Source organism: Myiozetetes cayanensis, unplaced genomic scaffold (assembly GCF_022539395.1).
Source record: "Myiozetetes cayanensis isolate MyiCay16 unplaced genomic scaffold, myiCay2020 scf1, whole genome shotgun sequence".
Classification (NCBI taxonomy): Eukaryota; Metazoa; Chordata; class Aves; order Passeriformes; family Tyrannidae; genus Myiozetetes; species Myiozetetes cayanensis.
This window is the reverse complement of record NW_026086604.1, coordinates 122523818-122543186: the sequence shown is the minus strand read 5'-3', so window position 1 is coordinate 122543186 and position 19369 is coordinate 122523818. Positions and strand designations below refer to the sequence as shown.

Here is a 19369-nt window from a genome sequence, read left to right as displayed (position 1 = left end):
CGGTTAGCCACAACTTTCAGTCTAGCCCCTTCACTACGCCCAGACACACACCCGCGCACCACGGCCCCCCCCAGTTCCGCGGCTGCGACCACTTCGGCCGACCAGCGACTCGCGAACTTACTGCAGTGCGATGCGGGCGGAGGGAACGCGCGGCCCTGGGATACGAGCAAGCCCGGCGCCCTGGGCAGCCGCGGGACCGGCCATCCAGCCGGGCCACCGCCAGCGACAGCGGCGACACCGCCGCCAGCCCCCGCCCCGCCCCGCCCGCCGCCGGCTGCCGCAGCCCAGCGCTCCCGGCCCGGCCCCGCGGGGTCACCGCCGCCCTCTGCCCCGCTTCTCGCCGCCCTCCGCGGCACAGCGCGGACCCCGCAGCCGCCCTCGTCCCGGGAGCAGGCAACCGCCTCCGGGCCGCGCGGTTTTAAGCGGCGGTGGGCCAGCACATCTCCCACCCCCTTCCCGGCCGGGCGGCAGGGGGGAGGGGAGAAGCGACACACACACACACTCCACTCACACACAGACACCCCTCCCGCGGCCCCTCCCGCCCCCCGCGCAGCTGCGGTACCTGTTGTCCGGAGCCCGCATCCCCCGGGCGCCGCCCGCCGACCCCGCGGCCCCGCGCCCGCTCCGCGCCGGGGCGGCGATGCGGCAGGAGCAGCGCACCGCTCCGCAGAGCTCCGCTTCCCTTCTCCACCCGCTCCCCGGCGCGCAGAGGCGCTACGCCCGCGCAACACTTACCCAAAGTTTACCGGGTCTCCCCGCCGGTGGCGACCGCCCCGGGCTGCCGGTCACCCTGCCGCCCGCCGCCAGGCAGCGGGGCTGTGGCCGCGGCCGCCCCCGCGCAGCCGCGGGGCACGGAGGGGCCGGGCGCGGCCGGCGCTGCGCACCTGCAGGGCGGCCCCGCGCGTACCTGCCCGCGGGAGGAGCGGCGGCCGCGGAGCCGCTCCCGGCAGGTGCGCGGGCGCTGCGCCGCCAGACCCCGCGGCTCCAGGGGCCGGGAGAGGCTGCGCCCCCGCTGCCACGGCTCCGGCCGGTCCCCAGCAGCCGCCGACCCCTGACAAGGCCAGCCCGGTGTCCGGCTCCGCGCCCGGGAGCCACTTCAGCACCTGCCCGCCGTGCCCCGCTCGCCAGCCTCCATCCGGCCGTCCCTGCCGAGGGACCTTAGCGAACCTCGCTGCTCGAAATGCTGCCCTGTGCCCCCGCTTTCCTCCAGCACCTGTTTCGGAACCTCTCTGTGGGTAGCAATATCTCGGCAGATTTGCTCGGAAAGAAAAAGAAGAGCAACCGGAGCAGCAATGGCATGGAAATTGATGTCTTCGTGCCAGTGCCTCCCACTTGAGGAGACACAGAACAACGGAGCTGATCAAACTTTCAGTGACAGGTTCCCAGTGTGTTTAATGGCAATTTGTCTTGACCAAAAGGAACTCCTTTGAAACACTGGAAGATTTCTAAGCAATAATAAAACTGCCAAGCTTCCATCCTCATTGAGTCTTGAGTGGCCAGATTAACCTCAGAACATCAGCTGTGAATCTGATGGTTTGGTTAATTATAATGACTATTAATTCCCATTTAAATTAACTTTATTGGAATATGGCACCAAAATACTTCAGCTTTGAAGGGTATTTCAGGCAATCTAGGTGAGATTTAGCACTGCTAATAATTTTATATAATAAATCCATAGAAGCTTGAAAATACAAAATATTTACCAGTTGGTTTTGTTTCTTTTTACAAAATATTTACCAGTGGGTTTTGTTTCTTTTGTACCTGTATCCATTCTTCCTTCTTGCAACTTTGTGTATGTAATGCAACAAATACATATTTATAACACACACTGATATAAAGGCATTCATAACTAAAATTTCAGTTTGATATCATTTTGTTGGTCTCTAATAAGCTCAAAATCTGTTTAAAACAATGCATTCCACTCTCTTTAAAGGCACACAAAACCAAAAGAAACAACAATTTTTCTGTAACTTGGGAATAATGTGTTCTCAGAGATGTAGTGTCACAGACACTAGCCTTTAAATTCTTATCCAGTAATCAACCTTATAAACATCTTTCCAAACAGCAGCTTCATAGTAACACATGCCAAGTACTTGGCTTTAGTCCCCTATGTTTAATATATAGCTTTCCCTTTAAAATGCTGATTTCAAGAGGTTCTTTTTCTCCCAGGGAAGGAATTCAGTCCCAGTATATTTCAGCCTCGAGTTACTAAATATGGATCAAAACCCTGAAACACAGGGAGTAGACACTTGATTGTGATCAATCGTTCCAGTACAACACAAAATTTTTATAGGCCTTGCAATAAAATGTTTGATCTAGTGGTTTGAGGGAAAGCAGGCTGATTTGGAATGACCCTATTGCCTTAAAAATCACTTTCAAGCACTCTCAGTTACACAAGGTCATATAAAAATGAAAATTCCTACAAAAAATTATATTCACAATTAAAAATACATTTTTTTATGTTGTGCATAACTTCCATATATTCACTTCAGTTGGGCCTTTACAGTTCTCTTCCGCTGCAGAGTAGAACAGTGTTCAACTTCAGTTCCTATTGAAATGGAAAGGTCTCTCAAGTTCATGTATAGCATGGAATGACAACTCCAATGACATTTGTAGCTTTAAAACTCCAAACTTAAATTTGAAGGTACTATGACACAGGAAGGAAAATTAACCCCTTCATTAAACATTTCATTTGCCTTAGAAAAGCAGCAACCCTCACAGAGGCCAAAGCCAACTCAGTACAGCTGAGCCGTGAAAGATCAATGCAAAAGATGTCAAACTGAAGGACTCTAACATTAGGCCTCTTTTTTTCCATTGGAAAATACTTAGGAGACTGCTACTCTCATGCCTAGCTTTAGAAACATTGTTGCATTATGTGCAGTTTAGAGAATAGGTAGAGGATGGGGATGGATGGATTATGGTTAATGTCTAAAAGCTTCCTCAGCACAGAGCTCAATGGCATTGTTTGTGAGTAGCACATTCGTGTAAACAGCTTTGTTCTGGTTTCAATAGAAAGCTTCATCATCCTGTTCCAGAAGCAGGATGCTTCCCAAATTGTTTATGCTCCTGTCCTCTCCTCCTTTAATCAAGCTCCTACCACAAACAGATTAAAATATGCAAAAAGTTTGTCTCTGAACAGCTCACTCCCTCACAGAAAAGAAAATAACAGATGTCTAGAAACCACAGCCAGAATTTTAAATATTAAATTTATTATGCTATATACTTAGATCTGTGTTTAGATATTTAAATGAATTTTGTTGCTAAGCATGACTTTAAGATGCTCATTTAATAAAACTATGATGAACTTGGGGCCCTAAATTTTTGTATGATTCATGAAAGAAAAAAGCACCAAACTCAAGACCCTTAACAGCGAATTTTCGGTTTCCAATACTTTTTATTTGCTTTTAAGATGTTGCAACAATATCAGTCATCTGCAGTTACTCTATGTTAGTGGTTTTGAAAGAAACAGGGTTCAGGCTTACAAATCTGGCTTCAGTGGTGGCATGACTGTATGAAGTCACAGGTACAAACTGTTGAAAAGTAGTCTGACTCCAAGTGAAATCAGTTGAGGTAACAGCAAGCTATAAATAAAGAAAACGCATTTCAGAATACATAGTTATCAGAAACAAATGTAATTCACTGAATTTGTTAAAGGAAAAAAATAATTTTCTCAAAACTTGAGTCATGTATCTAAGAAAATTTTTACACTATATGAAGGTTTTTGTGGAGAAAATGGAATATAGTGAACAAATCTTTCTTCACAGTAGTTCTATACTTTGTGTATTTTCATCAGAAAATGTCAATATACAGACAGACTACATTACTCCCTTCCAGAAACAGGAAATTCACAAGCAATCAGTAATAAGGATCCAAAGAGAAGTCAAACCATTTTGTCAGAAATAAGACCTCTCATAGATCATGCTTGCATTACTTTAAATTAGTTATTGTAGTGATAAGGATATAGCATAAAACAGTATACATAGTACATGTGACACATACAGTAACATACTTATTTGCACAGTTCAAGACAGAAAAAGTTCTTGTGAAATACTCAGAGCCATTTACAGGTCTGCTGCCACTCATGTTACAGATATTTGATATATATCTATATAAAATCTATGGCATCTAAAGGAAAATGTGCCACAGAGCATACATTTGTACTTGAGAAAATCAAGGACTGTTGGCAAACCAGAGGAAATTACATTAATCAGTTGAATTATTGATTGTGGGCTTGTTATCCAGTGTACAAAGACACTCTAGCCCAATCTTTAGCTATTCTTTCATTAATGCAATCAAGATGTAAAACTGAATTCACACCTCTTGAATTAACATTGGCATACAAGCGTATTTGCTTGATAATCTAACTGCTACAGATCAGTACGTCGCATTTCTATGCCTGGGCGAATCTGGGCTGAGTCCTCTTGGAACACATTTTGAGTCATATGAAGGACAGCAGAGTGCATGGGAACAACCTATACGAATTTACTAAGTGTTGTATTGGGTTTGAATGGCCAGGTTTTGGTAGCAGGGAGGTACAGGGGTGGCTTCTGTGGGAAGCAGCAAGAAGCTTCTTCCATGTCCAGCAGAGCCAATGCTAGGTGGCTCCAAGACAGACACGCTACTGGCCAAAACTGAGCCAATCAGGAAGGGTGGTAATGAGTCTGTTAAAACATGTTTAGAAGGGAAAAAAAAATATATATATATATATATACTGTGCAGATGTAATTACAGCCAGAGAAGAGCAGAGTAAGAATATGTGAGAGGAACAACTATGCAGACATCAAGGTCTCAGTGAAGAAGAGGGGGAAGAGGTGCTTCAGGCACTGAAGCTGAGATGCCCCTGCAGTCCATGGTGCAGACCATGGTGGAGCAGCTGTCTCCCTCCAGGCCATAGAGAACCACGGGGATGAAGAGATCCACCTGCAGCTCGTGAAGGAGACTCACGCCAGAGCAGGTGGATACCTGAAAGGAGGCTGTGAACCCATGGGAAGCCCATGCTGGAGCAGGCTCCTGGCAGGGACCTGCTGACCTCTAGAGAGAGGACTCCATACTGGAGCAGATTTCCCAGTAGAACTTGGAATCCTGTGGGGAACCCACACTGGAGCAGCTGCACCCTGAGCAGTTGAAGGAACAACATGTAATGAACTGACCGTAACCCCCATTCCCTGTCTCCCTGCACTGCTAATGGAAGAAGAGGTAGAGCTTGAGAAGGAGTGAGGGGTGGAGGAAAGATGTTTTTAAGTTTTATTTTACTTCTCTGTATCCTGTTCTGATTTTGTTGGTAATAAATTCAATTATTATATCCAAGATGAGTCTATTTTGCCCACAATGATTTTCAGTGAGACTCTCTTGGTCCTTATCTTAGCTCATGAACCTTTGTTGTATTTTCACTCCCCTGTCTAGTTGTGGAGAAGAGTGATAAAGTGGCTTTGATGGGTGCCTGCCATGCAGCCAGGGTCAACCAACTATAGGGTAAACCTAGCCTGATGAATCTGACTGTCCTCTGTGATGAACTAACTGAATATATGGATGAGAGGAGAACAGTGGATGGTACTTGGCTTTTGCAAGGCTTTCTGTGCTTTCCCCCAGCTTCTGTTCAAGCTTGGATAGAACAGACTGGGTGGGTGGAGACTAGATAGGTGTGATGGTTGGGTTAATGCACTGTACTCTATCTAAATGCCAATAGCAAGTGTCATTACCCAGGGATATATCTTGACATCTTTAGGCATCTCCCCTTACATCTTTACCACTGACCTGGAGGACACACAGGAGTACTCATTCTTCAAGTCTGCAGGTAAGAGGACTAATTAGGAGAACTAATTGACATGCTAAGGGCAGGACTGCTATCCAAAGGGACCCAGACATGCTGAAGGAAAGGTTTGACAGGAACCTTATGAAATTTGACAAGAACAAATGCAAAGCCCTGCATTAGGGAAGGAAAAAACCTTCAGTGATGGGGCCTGGCTGGGCATTGCCTAGCTGGGAGGCAATCTGCTGAAAAAGCTTTGGGAGCTTTGTCAGACAGCAAACTGAGCGTGAGCCTATATTGAGCCCTGACAGCAAAACAAGTCAATGCCATCCTGGACAATAACTAGGGGTGTCATTAGCCTCCTCTATCCAGTGTTTTATAGATCACACCTTGAAAACTGGATCATAGAATAATTCTGGCTGAAAAGACTCTCAGGACGTCTTTAGTAAGGATTAAATCTGAGGCCAGACTAAGGGGCTTTATTCAAAGGACAGAGACAGTATAACTTCTGTGGGCAACCTGATCTAGTGCTGGAGTATCCTCGTGGTGAAGAACGTTTTCTATATATCAAGACTGAACTTCTCATTTTCGTTTATGACCATAACCTTATGTCTTGCCACCACACATAATTATGAAGAGCATGTCTCTGTCTTCTTGATAGACTCCTCATGGGTTTAACTCCATTGGTTCCTGTTAGGTGTCCCCAAAGCCTTCCTTTTACCAGGCTGGACAATTCTATATGAGCCAGTGGTTATATAGATTGTTGTATGAGTGAAACAATGCTCGCATTACTAAGGGATGTGTCTGGTTTCAGAATATCATTAGTAGTGCTTTAAAGGAAGGAATGACAAGAAAAAATGAAGACAAAGGCATTATAGTAGAGTACCTTTCAATGAATTTAAAGCTATTTCTTTTCTTTATAACTTACTCTCATCCTTATCTTTCATGTACATATGAAGGGGTTTTTTTCCCCTCTGTTGTTCCTATTTCAGAGATGGACCTTGGACAAACCATCTTAAGTCAGTGGGAGGATTTTTAGAGATATGAGTGGGCAGTGAGTTGACAAGCTAATAAAATTTACATGAAAGATACTATTTGTTTCAATTGGATGCAGGAATGAGCCCTTAGTCATAGTCAACAAGAAATGTTTGTTCAGTCTGAAAAGACACTATTTAGTTAAAGATTACTTAAGGAGCAGATGTCTAACAGGTCACTCATTCTAAAACTCTATAAAAACTGCTAAGATCTATACAAATCTCTTTACCAGGGTAGGACATAAGGGGTAAAATGTCTGTTTCTGGATGTAGCTTTATAACAGTAATATGCATAATTTTCCATTACATTTCATTTTATATATATATATATATATTTGCAGGATATCAAAAAGAAGCATATGTCTAGCAGACATTAAAAAAGGATATATTTATATGAAATATCTCAAATATAGCTTTATATTTTAAAGTATGGTTTTAATACATTAATTACCATGTGTATGTTTACTGAACTGCCTCAACTGTGTGAAAAAATATGACACGTCCTTAAACATTTGTTGAGTTTTAACACTTATTGCAGAATTACTACTTACCATTCAACAACCAATGTAATTTGTTATAGGAAGGCTTTCTGCTATATTTTAAACTTAGTGCAAGTGTAATTGAAGTATAATATAATCTCTGGTCAATTGTAATTAAAAAATGGTGGACAAAATTATTAAAGTTAGATGCCTTCAGTTCACTCACTATAATAATCTGGTACAGAGATCATTCTTGTCACTAAAATACAAAATGACAGACATTGAGGGATTTGTGGGTTTAGTGTCTTTCTTCCTCTGTTTTCCAAATTTCTTCTAAATTTTGCTTTGCTCACACTACTTATGTTTAACGTCATGCCTGCACATGTGCTTCCTGCAGGTTGATCAATGAACGGGCAACAGTAAGATGTGATGTCTAAAAAAATAATTACACTTAAATTACAAATAATTACAATTTAAAAAAATAAAGAAATTTCTAAGAATCATCTCCTTACATTATTTCCGATGAGAGGAACAAAACAGAAGTGAGAATAGCTACTTTTCCTTAGATTTAAGAGTTGACAGAAACAACACAGAACACAATATGCGTCTGCTGCAGAAAGACATAGTTAACAGATAATAAATTAAACAAGTATTAGTACAAAATGGTTTACAACCAAGAACAAAGGTGCAGAACTTACAAAGATGAGAAAGAAGGATAGACTTGTCTAAAGAACTAAGAAATCGATAATGAAGAGAAAAACAGAGAAAGCATCCATGGGTTTAATTTAATCTAGGAATTTCCATGAAAATACTCTCAACGTAAACCACAGAAGAAAATTGTAACATTTTCCTGGTTGATGCAACACAAGGAAAGAAAAGAGAGGAAAAAGAATGCATAGAGAACTAATGGTATTAAAATTTTTGTTAGCTTGAGAAAGCAACCTATAAAAAGTGAGAATCAGAAAATGAATTCTAAGAAATTATTTTAAAGTGCAGATGAAATTAAAACCTTCACATATCCCTGTTACTCACTTTTTTGAGTATAAATTGTCATAAAACAATCAAGTGAACTAGAAGAATTCAAAACTTGCATTTCTAACTAGTTAGATCTAACTAAGTAATTAGTCCTCTTACATTTGCATTTTCATCGAATGTGTTCAGGAGATAATTTTTTTGGAAAAACAATAGAGAAAGGAGATACACTATGTAAATAAGCTAGGCATGTAGATCAAACTATATTAACTTGAGTATACCTGACTGCTGAGAATAATTAACAACACAATCAGCATCTAGATTTAGGGATTTTGTACCATTATGCTACATATTCAAGAGGTATGTATATTATTATGACTGAAAGAGAACAGAACTTAAAGACAAGGCAGAGTGTTTAGATTTGGAAAGATGAAATAAACTACAAATCGTTAAGAAGACTTATCTGTTAAATTGAAAGAAAATAAGAATAATTACATTTAATTACTTTAAAAGAAAGATTTTCCAGAAGGCTGATGGAATGAAGACAAAGCAGAACATGTTTCCAAAAATGGTTTGTATTAGTGAAAATTAAGTGAGAAAAGCAGAATAGGTGGTGGTGGGGGAACAAAGAAAAGAAAAGTTACTTCAAGTTACTAACAGGGAAGCCATCAACAGTCTCCAAAAAGAAACTTTAGGTGGATTCAAGAGAATCAGAGAAAGAATAGAGATCAAGAATGGAAAATAGTGGCTAGCTAGCACCTACACAATTTATAGTCCTTAAATCTCAGATATTTGTATTGTTTTTGGTGGAATTTATAATTTTTTTTTCTTTATCTGAGTTTTGTTTTGCTGAAAAGTCAGGGATCTATTTAAATCAAATTGAATAACATATTCTGTAGCAATATAATAAAGGATATTTTGCTATGTATACATATCAGTGTTACACTGCATTAACTAAAAGTTAATAACATTTTTTATTTTTAATGCTGCCTAGTGTAATTAAAATGTTTATGTCTTTTAGCGTTTTCAAGATGTATATAACAAAAAATATTTCACTCACTTCTCTGGGAACAGATTCACATACAGATTTCAGGGAAAAATTTAGAAATTCATGAATACAATTTTTAAGCTTATATTTTGTTTTACATGACATGCTAGTTAAAAGTTAAGTTTCTTCTAGTTTCACCATCACAGATACCAACATAGTTTATTCTATCTTTACACCACATAAATAGGATCAAAATAGGGGAAATGCTTCTTGAGAGCAGAAGGTCCTGTGCGTAAAGCACTAAGTGGCCTGCTTAGATAGTTTTGCTGTATATTCCAGTTCTGCTGCTGATCCCCTTTGATTTTGACATCCTGGATCTATGCACGTAAAACCAGCACTGTAATTTAACACTGCAATTTTTTAAATCCTCCCTTAAGACAACAAACCTCAAATATTCAGTCAGAAAAAAAACCAAAACCCACGTGTAACTAAAGTTCTCCTTTTAAAGATGTCAACAAATTCCTTATTTTTCTTGGTACTTAACAGATCAATGCTTAGGCTGTCTGTGGGCTATTTCCTTTTATATCACCTTCAGGAGACTAAATATAATAAGTTTCAATCATCTCCACTGTGAACACACAATCAAGGTCTGTGCAAACCTCAGGGGAACTGGTTTTTCGCTCAGAGATATTGCCAGAAAGGAAAGAGGTAATGTGTGAAAAATTTAGAAGAATCTCAGAATGGTTCAGATTGGAAGGGAGCTCTGGAGGTCATCTGTTCCAACCCTCCTGGCTCAGTCAACCTCACCAAGAGCAGGTTGCCCAGGGTTGCCCAGTGGTTGAAGTACCTGACCTGAGGGCCCCAGTCCAGATTTCTCTTCCTGAAGGGTCACAAACTTGCAAATTTTGCCTCACCAGAAGATAATTCATCACCTTCACTACTTGTGAATACCAACCAACACAGAAAAGATGAATAGGACCAAAACCCCAGGAATGATACTGTTCTGGTACTCCTCTAGAGGGGCCAAGAACTTGATTTTGTCTTCAGTTTCTTCTGGGTTCTGGGATACTTTTCCACCCACGGGGTCTATAAAACCATATTTTGAACTGAATTCTGATACAATAAAATTTCTCTTCTTTAACTCAAAAGAAGTGACAGAGACAAATTCCATCAAGACCTGAATGTTGAAATTCTGGCATAGGGAAGGCAAGGGCTTTGAACCCCTTAGGAAATAGTTTTAAAAAACTTCTTCAAATTTTGATGTTGTCACTTTCTCATTCTCCTGACAAATTTTTAAAAACAAATGGTGACACTTTTGAAGATGATGTGAATACCTGCTGGAGATGCTCTGAAAGGGCTATCAGATAAAGCTGTTTAAAAGACTATGTTATAAATTTGCCTTTGACTCTAGTTCAGCTTTTGCATGAATTACCATAATTTCCCAGCTATGAACACTAGAGCTATTTTGGATATGTTTCTAAGGTTTCTTAGGTTTCTAAGAAGTTTTAAAGAACAAGAGCTCAATTAGCTTAGTTTAGCATTAAGCAGCAAAAACCACATACTTGGAACCTGATTTTAAATGTTTGCCTAGATAATCAAATCAATCATTTATACTAGTTTTACAGCAAGCCTTTTAACTACTTGTATATGTTTTACTTCTCTAGACTGAAGTTATCCGGAGCAGTGAGTTTCTCTGATGTGAATACTTATACAGTGGCCAGCAAGGAGCACCAGATTTGGTTTGGTTTCTAATATAAACTGAGTCCATGGGAGTGTGTATATTCATCTGGCTTATATAAACTCCAGCCTTATAGCTAAGTGGCAAAGGAAATGTTTATTTCTAAAAGCTAAATTAAACAAAAATCAGGTACAATGCATGCATTTGCTACTGCCTTAGCTGCACTTTTTTGGTTAATATTTTACATTCAGATTTGAGTATACCAGCAAATTTAATGTTTCTTCTGTTTCCTGCAGTCATTTTAACGGTTTTTATTATATTTTAGTGTTAATAGCTTTGCAACGCTGAGTCTGTTTCAACGTATAACAAACACTTTGATGAGCCCTTATTTTCAAGACTAGTCTCTTTGTCTTGAATGGAATTACTTCTGTCTGTCTGCTAATATGAGTACACATGCAGAGCCTCTCTCAGAACAAAAAACAGTCCTGATGCTGAAAATTTTGCTGATTTCCATCAGTTATATATTCAGGCTTATTATCTGGAAACTATCTCCTTGATATTGTACATTTCCATATGCATGAATAGTCATCCACCTGCATACAGTTATTCTCAGTGCAGTGTTTTAGCACTTGTGAGTAGGAATTTCAGACATTATGCACCACTTTTACTCTTTATTGATTGATCCCTGATTTTTCTGTGGGAGGCTTCATCTGACATAGATACTGAGTGAAGTAGGCCTGGTAGAGAGGAAAGGGAGATATCCTGTTCAGCGTTTCCAAACAGTAACCATCAGAGCTTCTATGATGTATGGGGCTCTAGTGTGAGATATACATATGGCCTTCTCCAGCTCTTCACCTGAACCACCTTCAGAAAATGTAAATGCTGCTTGCAATTGGCAAAATTCAACAGTCTCCTCTTTTGTTTCATTTGGTTGGTTGGGTTTGATTTTTTTTAATTCTGCAATGCTCATCACAAACGTACAGCTCCATTTTTTTTAGAGATGAGTGTAAATTCAAGTCTTATTCAAATTGGTACTCTGCTTTTAAAAACAACTTTCAGCTTTTAACAAAGGTGACAGAATATTTAATGGAATTATTTTTATTTGAAAAGTTTATTTTACTGTTAGAAAAACTAAGACATCTTGGGGCTGTTCTGCCTGAAGAAGAGAAGGTTGCATGGAGACCTCATAGCAACCTTCCAGTATCTGAAAAGGAGTCCTGCAGGGAAGCCGGAGAGGGACTCTTTGTCAGGAACTGTAAGTGACAGGAAAAGGAATAATTGGTACAAACTGAAAGAAGGGAAATTTAGGGTAGCTATTGGGAAGCAATTTTTCACTGTGAGGATGCTGAGATACTGGAGTTGGTTGCCCAGAGAGGTTGTGGACATCCCAACCCTGGCAGTGTTCAAGACCAAATTGGATAAGGCCTTGAGCTACCTGGTCTAGTAGGAGGTGTCCCTTTCCATGGCAGGGGGTTTGGAACAAGATGATCTTTAAAGTCTCTTCTAATCCCTTAACTTTCCATGATTCTATGATATAACAGCATTTTATTAGCTAATGCCCATTTGATTTAGTTGAAAATCTTAATTTAAAATAGCTGAAGTATTCTTACAAATGTATCCATGCTCCTTTGTACTATTTTCCTAGAATCTGCAGCAGTTGTTAATTTATATTTGTATATGTCTCTCTGTTACGGTCCCTGTTCAGAACTCACTCATGATGAATGTAATGTAGTAATGAACTTTGTCTATGAGAAGGGCAGCATTGGCTTTAATACTCCTGTCTGCTCCACACTGTCCTTCCTACTCCACCTCCTAGAAGCCCCTGGTACAGATGAAAAGAGTCAGATGGATTCCTCACCAGGGATTTCATCATATAAGAAGTGCAGAATGCAGAAAAAGAAAAAAAAAAGGACAGAAAGAAAAGGCAGAGGGGAGAGATAAAGTACAAAAAGCACTTCCGCTGGTATGCAGTAAGAACTTTTTGAAACTTGTAGCATAGCAAGGGTGGTCTGGAGTCCATGGAATTTAAAAAGTTGATTTGAACAGAGGTTTCCTCCATACAGAAAACCCCTAGCAGGATGGTTCCTCAGGATTTATTTAGAAGAGCAATATAGATGTAGCTATTGCTTACATCCACTCCCAATTCAGTTAAGCTACCAAAGTCACAATATCTTGCAGTCTAAACAGTGACACACAACATAGAATTCAGCAGTGATACAGGTAGCAATTACAGAAATCAGACAACAAGAATAACAAAGTACTCTAGTTAGGTACAGAAAAAAATAATTAATTAAGTAGGACAACAGGGAAGACCAGGAAGTAGGTCATGACTGCCTTGATATATTATAATTTTTAAAAAGTATTCAAGATCACTTCTGGAAGAGCAATATTTTTGTGTAGCATTAATTAGTGTAGTGTGGTACATATTGGCAAGAGGAACTAATGGAATAACTGAATCTGGAAGTCTTCTCCGAAATAAAATAACAACTAGAACAATGTGTTCCTCATGTATAAAACTCTTAAAAAGTCAACATATGATCTAATAACATTATGACTAGGGAGGATTTTGGTTTAGCTTGTCTTTAACCAGGTTCAGTTGTTTTGTTGGTTTTTTTTTTTGCAAAGATTCAGTGCAAGGTCTGTTAGACACTGGAAGTGTGTGGCATGAAGCATTTGGAAATGGACAGAAGAATTTGTGGGACTGATGCTGTACAAACACTGTCCCTATAAGGATTCAATACAGTATTTTGCAGTTTGTATCGTTACAGTACAGCCCCTCCAGAGACTGAGATCTTTGCAGGTTTTTCAAGATTCCATTAAGCAATTGTGGCAAAGTTGGCCATACAGTGACACATTTCCATTTAAAATAGAAGTGTAGCAACAAAACAATTTTAGTATGCAGATACAACCATTAATTGCTAAAAGCTACAGCTTAAATAACTGAGCTACTTTCTGAGCCCGAGGGATCAATCTATTCCCATAATGGCCAAATTTGCAAGTTTTTATTAGAAGTGAAAGTACACAAGGGTTGCTTCTCCCCTTCTTAAATAAAAAGTTCCCTGCATTTAGGAGAAATGCTGAGCTTTGACTTGACTGAAAACCACAGCAAATAAAAAGACCTCAATTAGAGTTTTAACATCCTTCACTTCACACTACTTTAAAGTTCTAATTAGATGTCACAACTGTAATCAATTAGAAGTTATTAAATTACACTATTCAAGATACACTGGGAGGAATAACTCCCTATTAGTGAGTATTCATGAAGAAGGTTGGTGTAATTTTCTTTTTCCATTATTAGAGGCTACATATAGGATCCTAGATATGTGAAAATGGAGAAATCTTTGTTTTTGGAATTACATAAATACACTCTATTCTTATTTTTAGAAAAAAAATGAAACCAATGACCTATGTGCAAAGAATAGAAAGACAATTTTAAATCAAGAGGTCAGAGGAAAAACTGATGGATGCAGACAGATGAAATCATAGATCATAGAATGGGTTGAGCTGAAATGAACTTTAAAGATCATCTAGTTCCAACATCCTGCTATGGGCAGGAACACCTTCCAGTAGAGCAGATTGCTCAAAGCCCCATCCAGCCTGGCCTTGAATACTTCCAAATATTAACTCATTTTAACTTTACATATTTTTAAGAAACTAAATAATGACAAAGAGGAAACAGAGAAATATCCTGAAAACACAAGAGAAATAGAAGTTTTTTTAATGAGCTATACATTCAGGAGAATCTTGAGATTTATATTTTTATATGTATAAGATATAAATATATATTTATCTAGATATAAAAGGAAGATAAAACAGAGAGATATTCCCCACATTATAATGCTCGCAGTCTTCAATCCTTTTTCCTAATAATCAAAGCTCAGCTAGAAAACTAGTATGCTAGTTATTTATTTTAAATATCTGTAAAGGTTATTCTATTTTAGTAATATTTGACATCAGATGCAGAAAAACAACTCAAAAAGTGATGACACAGTTTTCAGGAAGCAGACAGCAAGATGTTACTGATCCTGAGATCATGAAAAGTTTACTACAGTAACTGATCAAAATCAGCGATACTACATCTGCATACAAGTTCTGCACTTGAATAAGAAGTGTTTAATATTAACTCTTAAGAAAAATGTACTTGAAAAACACATTCTTACTAAAAGGTATTCAGAATAATTTTCAAAGCTACAAAATATTCATTGTAGATGATGCTGCAGTTAGAAACATTTAACTAGAGACTACTAATGCAAGATTTGCAATGGACTGACTGTTAAGCTATTCAGAATTCAAGCAATAAAATGAAAATAAACATGTATTGTATATTAGATAATTACAACACAGGACATTCCATAACCCTGCTACTGTGTTATCCCTTGATAGCTATGCCAAAATAATTTGTATCTTGCAAAATGAATACTCAGCCTTGAAAACAAATGAAAGTCTAGTTTTATTATTCTTGAACTAACAATAAAAATTAGTTTGTAGCCATGGGAAATAATGTTCACCTTATTTTAAAAGTAATTTCAGACATTGATTTTAGATGTGCATGTCTATATGTCCAAACTATGTTATGTCAACTAAATCATACATCAGAAGTGCTACACACAGTACAAACAGAAAGAGGCAAGCACCTGTGAGATATCAGATATCAAATTCTCCTACATTAATATATGTACAGTCTGATCTGAAAGAAACACCTCCTGTATTTCTAATAGTTAACATTCTTCTGGATATCAGTCAGTATATCTCTTTATTTTTTTTTATTTGTTCTAAACAGGGAGATTCTTATTGAAGGATTCTTTTAATATCTTTTGGGTTTCTTTCCACTTCTGTATATTGTCACTGGAGCTCAACAATAAATATTTTGCACCTTATGTATATAGAAATGTACCCAGTTAAACTGCTGTAGACTGTGAAATTACATTACTTAGAGGCATTAGGATAATTGCACACAGTTCAAAAACTACCCTCAGTTAATAATTTTATGATTTGCATAACCATTTACCCCTAAAAGTCTGAGAATCTGTTCTTCTCTTTTTTAAACTGTACTGTCCATCCAAAAACAATGAAATAAAATACAGAACATAACCGCTGTGCATAAAGATGAAGGGAAAGCTCATGAACATGCAATAGTATTAAAGTTATTCAGTCAAAATAATTTATAGAATATAGAACTAATGCAAGAAGACTCAACTCTTGAAAGAAATCAGGAACAAAAGCAGAACTAAAACCATTAATGAATTTGAAATAAAAACTTTCTCCAGATGGATATGCTGTTATTGAAAGATCATTCAAAAAGTGAAAATGCATCATCAGCCCACTGGACCAGACTTTTTTGAAAAATATCTCATTCTTCCTGATAATGATTTATCTCAAATTCTTGGACATTTATAGTAAATACTGGATTTGGTACTGAAACTGGAAAAGAGATTTGTTCGTACCCCATAGTATCATAGAAAGTGGGTTTAGAAGCCCACAACAAATCTCTAGCATAAACCCTAAGGGTTCTTTAAGCAAGAACTAACTCACAGTTTAAGATGACTGGTTTTCCAGTAATACAATGACAGCAGCATACAGAACCTAGAGACACTCAGCAGCCCCGGTGCAAGTGTTGACTTCGAAGTGAGCTGGCTAGGCTGTATGGAATAGATCCTTATCAACTAGAAAGGGTGGATACTTTTTTTCACCTAGACACCCATATATGGGCATTTAAATTCCAGTGTCACAATCTGCAAGCTGAATCTTGTTGCTATCACTGAGCACTTCTTTAAAATTGTGTTTAACAAAGAGGAAACTAGGAGTTCCTTTTTTTCCCCCTTATTTTAAAGGACTATTTGACTTGCGTATTTTAAATAATATTGAGACTACACTTAATTAAAATGGAGCATGTAGCCTTGACCTTCCTGTCATTAATTCTTTACTTTTTTAAAATCAGTAGCAGTTCCTTTTAAATCAATCAGATTGTTCTGTCTCTGTGGAAATATTGCAAAACTTCCAGTTTAAAAACCTCCACCAGGAAAATGGTACTTTTGCCAGTCCAGCTTTTACAAACAATATGTATTTTTCTAGATGTTATGGCTAAACAGTTCTCTGCCATTCTCTGACCTGAGATCTCAGTAGGGCCCTAACACTTGGGTGTCTCACAGACTTGGTATTTCGTATTCACACTCTTCTAACAGCCAAGAGGTTTGGTCTAATTTCAAAACACCTACTGAGGCTAACCACCTTTGGGACAGGCAACAGGGCCCTTGTAGGATCATTTAAAATCCCCTCCACCCTTAGGTGAACCTCAAGAACAGCAGTCAGATGGGACAAGTTTTAAGTTTCTATTGCATGTTCTGAACCACGAGATTCTCATAAGGCCATGAGAAATACTCACTGCGGTGTTTCATAGATCCTGCAGAGAATTTTCCAGAGAGCAAATATCTTGGGTTAGCAGAAAATGTACCCTTTATAGCCCTGTCAGGAGCTTGCTCCTACACAGCAGTATAGAGACAACAGCTTAACTCCTCCTGGAGCTACATCAGTTAGGGAATGAGTTGTTATAAATTTATTATATTAAAAAAAGGAAATAAAAAGAAAACATATTTTCATAAAAATGTAAACCAGGTTGCTAAAAATAAACAATACGATGCAGAGAATTATCAAGTACTTGATTTACGATGTTTTCTGATTTAACATGGTAGTTTGAACAAGAGCACTCAGGAGAAATAATACTACCATGAGCTACTGTTTATTCCAAACATGCTTACCACCTGTGGCTCTGCATATCTTCTATTCATTTATAACTGTGGAACATCAGAAGGAGAACAAAACAATTTGATTACCTGACAGGCTTGAGCTGGGTAGTGGATAGTTTCAAAACTTGCCCTTGTTCTTGAAATCAATTTCCTTTAATCAGCAAGTTAAAATATTTGAAAAGCATTTACATGTGAAGTATATCACTAAATGACAGTAAAGCAACTCTACCCTTGTTAAAAAAACCCACTATTGGTAATAATGTAGTTCAACTGAAATCAAGGTGTCTGCATTACTGAATGAGTGTGTTTTCATCAACAAAATAATTTTGCTTTTTATATCTGCATTTCTGGGGGCAGACTTAAAAGAAAAAAAAAATCAGTCTTGCATTGTAATAACCGATGGAATTAGTGCCCTAGGCTCGTTATAAAAGAGATAGAAGTGTGTAAACTGTATGAAACTGAACCACTGTGAAGTCACAGTAAGCAGCTAAACCAGTTGGTATATGGTAGAAGAGTGTAGAAATGAAAACACTATACAGCAGAAAAATCAGAGATAATGGTTTCTCTAATGCTATCCCACATATCCCTTGATATTCCTGCTAAACTTCTTCTTTGCAAATAAGGTGTATTTGCAAATAAATTTAGTAGAAACATTATTCATAAATGCTACGTGCCTGAACCCATATTGTACAGCTTAGGAATGGCATACAATTTATGTTGTTCTACCACTAACACTTTTGCAATTTACACATTTGAAAATGCCTTTGTCTGCATCTTCGATAATGTGTGCTACCTCAGATCAGCAGTTTTCCATTCAAGCTTTAATCAAAACAATACACTGAGCATTCACATTGGGCATTAGATAAGCCTTTTGCTAGAAGCTGACACAGAATCTCCCCATTCATTCAAGTATTTCTGGAAAATTCATTTTAACTAAATGTACACATTTTTGCTGCTCGGTGAGGAAGTTTATTCTCTGAAGGTGAACTTGTTGCAATAGTGCAAAGCTTTGTTGAAATAGCTAACTGAAGCATAAAAAAGTGCAGAAAAAGGCACAGAAAGATCAGAGGGAAGTTATATTTCTGTAGTGATAAGCCTATATTACCGATGCTATCAAAACATATTTCCTAACAATTCACACACAATTTATTCTTTTTCCTTTTATTCTTTGGTCATAAGATTTTTCAAATGTACCCAGGTGAACTGAAAAGCAGGTTTTGTTAAATAGAAACTAATAAAGGTTTACTTTTGTAAGAAGGATCTGTAACTCTTTGTGATTTACATGCTACTAGTAAGCATTTAACAGATTTGTTTTAGAGAATGTTTGAGGTTGCCAGCAGAGTGGGAAATTATTGAACTTCCACAGAACATGAATAATATTGACATCAAAAATACATTCTCTTGTATCAGCATTGCCATTAAAATAGTACAATTTAGAGCAATTTATGGATTACATTATTGATCTGTAAGTAAGAATCATAGCTTGATGACAAAAAAATAAAACATCAAGAGCAAAACATCTTACATTCTGGCTTAAAATTCATATTCTTTGGAATTGAGAAAATCTAGGCCTGTGCATGGAAAACTTTATAATTATCAAACTCTATAATTAGCAAAAATCTCAAATTATGGTTTTCATAGCAAAAGAAAAAGCAACTTTTACCCAGCATGCCAGGCTAAAACTGTGGCTCTGCAGTTAAACTTCTGACAATGGTTATTGAAATGG

The 19369-nt window shown here is 38.4% G+C and overlaps 1 protein-coding gene and 1 long non-coding RNA gene across 4 annotated transcripts in view; both read right to left on the bottom strand.

Annotated features, from left to right (window-relative positions):
- Positions 1–838, bottom strand: part of DGKB (diacylglycerol kinase beta) — a 337929-nt gene extending 337091 nt beyond the window's left edge. Inside the window, exon 1 of one of the 3 annotated variants that reach the window (XM_050332620.1) lies at positions 736–838. The gene's annotated coding sequence lies outside the window, so the exon portion shown is untranslated. Of the gene's footprint in view, positions 1–121; positions 231–562; positions 682–735 lie in introns of those variants that run through there. The other 2 variants (XM_050332627.1, XM_050332611.1) reach the window with 2 other exon arrangements.
- A 2545-nt stretch (positions 839–3383) lies between these two features.
- The window catches only part of LOC126649071 (uncharacterized), a 41517-nt gene continuing 25531 nt past the window's right edge, over positions 3384–19369 (bottom strand). Inside the window, exon 5 of the long non-coding RNA XR_007630959.1 lies at positions 3384–3581. This is a non-coding gene — a long non-coding RNA (uncharacterized LOC126649071). The remainder of the gene's footprint in view (positions 3582–19369) is intronic.